Genomic DNA, 2410 nt, shown 5'->3' with positions numbered 1-2410 from the left:
GCGTAAAAAAGTTACTGAGCTGCCTGCAGTGCAAGTGATGGGAGGCACTGATGAATGGATTCAGATGCTTTGTGACACAGTTTCAAAGGTCTCTGACAGGGGTCAGGTTGTGTTGGTTGTATGTGAAGATGTCAACACAGCAAACGCCCTTAATGAAAAAATAACAGCAGGCACCAAGCATCCAGTTACCATGTACACAAACAGTGAAAGCCACAGCATTGAGAATCAGGAGTTCACTGATGGACAGATCATCATTACCACCAACCTTGGAGGACGTGGGACTGATATTAAGGTTACAAAGCAAGTTAATCAACATGGTGGTCTTTTCGTGATACTCACCTACTTTCCTAACAACCGCCGAGTGGAACAGCAGGTGTTTGGGCGCACAGGTCGAAAAGGTACACCAGGCATGGTCCAACTAATACTGAACCATGAGCATCTTGCTCGGGCTTATCAGGGCCATTCCATTGAAATCATGCGGGAACTCAGAGAAGAGTTTGAGAGTAAACGTATTAAGGACATGGAGAAAGAGAAACTGGTTGAAATTGAGATGAAAGAAGAGCTTTTCTCTACATTTTGTCAGTTCCTTAGTGACTTTGATCAGCATTACAGCACAGAGGAAAAGACTGATCTCTTTGAAGTGAAAGTTAAAGATGTTCCTCGTTACTTTGAGTCCCGTTGTACTAAGATGGACTATCACCCAGCTCTGAATGCTTTGAAAGAATCATGGGGTTTATGGCTGATTCTTCACACAGATCAGATCAACACACAGAATGACATCATGAAACTGAAGGAAGACCTCATCCAGCATTTGCAGAACACAAGTCACAAACTTTTACAAGGTAACAGTGAAAATTTCTACGATCACATCCAGCAGGCTTTGGGACGAACTGCCTTGCACTTTCAGAACAAAACCAAATGTGACTATGAAGCAAAGTTCTATTGGGAAAAAGCATCTGACTCAGACAACTACTACCGAGCTGTTGCGCTGTATAACCAAGCTTATGTTACTATTAACATGGCTAAGAAGAACTACAAAAACGAGGCACGTGCCTTACTCGAGGAGGCAGAGAAAGCTATTGATGTTTATGTGTCAGAAACAGCAAATACACTGAGTTTAGTTTCCATGTCTGTTACTGGTGATTTTGAACCACACCACAGTGGCAGCTGTAACTTCCAGTCACAAATCCAGGCTAGGATGAACATATTTGAGTCTTGGAAGAGAAATATTACAAAAATACTTGAAGTCCTTGCACAAGATGAAGGAGATGTTACAACTGTGGACTCCGCACTCTACAGCTTAGCATCATGTGAGGATTTCGTATGTAGTAGTGAATTCGGCCTCTTCCTTAATTATGGTCTTGCAGTTGTGTTTGAGGTGAAAAACAAGCCCCGGTTCTCATTTGATGCTCTGATCTGTTGCTTTATTGGCGTGGCCCAGGTGGTAGCAGGAGTTCTGATATGTGCCTTGTCATCTGGCGCACTGTCCTCGTTTGGACTTGGCTTGATATCTGAAGGTGTTTCTGACATGATCAGTGGAGTCATGGGTATGATAAATGGAACTTTTAACTGGGCATCATGGGCAATATCTAAAGCCATCAGCATGGGTATTTCTCTGGTTTGTGGTGGACTCAGTGTTATCAAAAAAGCAGTCTCTTCTGTGGCAAATGCTGCCAAGAATATCCTCAAGGGCACCAGATCCCTAAGAAGTGTTGCATGTAGTGCCCTCAAATCAGGAAAACAACTTTTTGTGTCTGCATGTACATCAGTAAAATCAGTAGTATCATCAGTAAGTACGCAGACATTCAGTACCCTGTGTACATCAAATATGGTCAAATTAAATTTAAAAAATGCAAGTATGTATGCTGTCCAAGAAATAGCTATTCAAGGAGTCAACACAGCACTGAACAAAGGCATTGATGCTACAGTTCAAGAAAGTTTCAAACTAGGATTTCAACAGACTTTCAATAATTCTGTCTGTTCAGATCTGAAAGACAATAAAGACTTTGTCAGTGCAGTCACAGAGTTTATAAGCTCAGCAATTCCAAAGGCTGTCCTGGAAATACAACCAGCTACCTACAAGATTGACAAAAACTTGGAGTATGATATTAAAGATCATGTTCATTTAAAAACGAATTCTACTGTGAGCAACTTACTGAAAAACTGTAACGAAGTACATCAGACCATTAATGCACTCTCACAGGTCTGGGACAAATCAGCAGAGTTTGTTGCAGATCGACCTCACATCTGTATTAAGGTACTGTTTACTACAGCAAAAATCTCTACCAGTATTTATGAAATGTTTTCAGCCATTCCTACAAAAAAGACCATTGACAGCAAGTTTGTTCCAGCATTTTTACAGTCTTTGGCTGAAGAACCATTATTTGCATCATGTAAATGGGATGGAAGA

This window comes from Pygocentrus nattereri, chromosome 2 (assembly GCF_015220715.1).
Source record: "Pygocentrus nattereri isolate fPygNat1 chromosome 2, fPygNat1.pri, whole genome shotgun sequence".
Lineage (NCBI taxonomy): Eukaryota > Metazoa > Chordata > Actinopteri > Characiformes > Serrasalmidae > Pygocentrus > Pygocentrus nattereri.
This window is presented reverse-complemented; position numbering follows the sequence as displayed.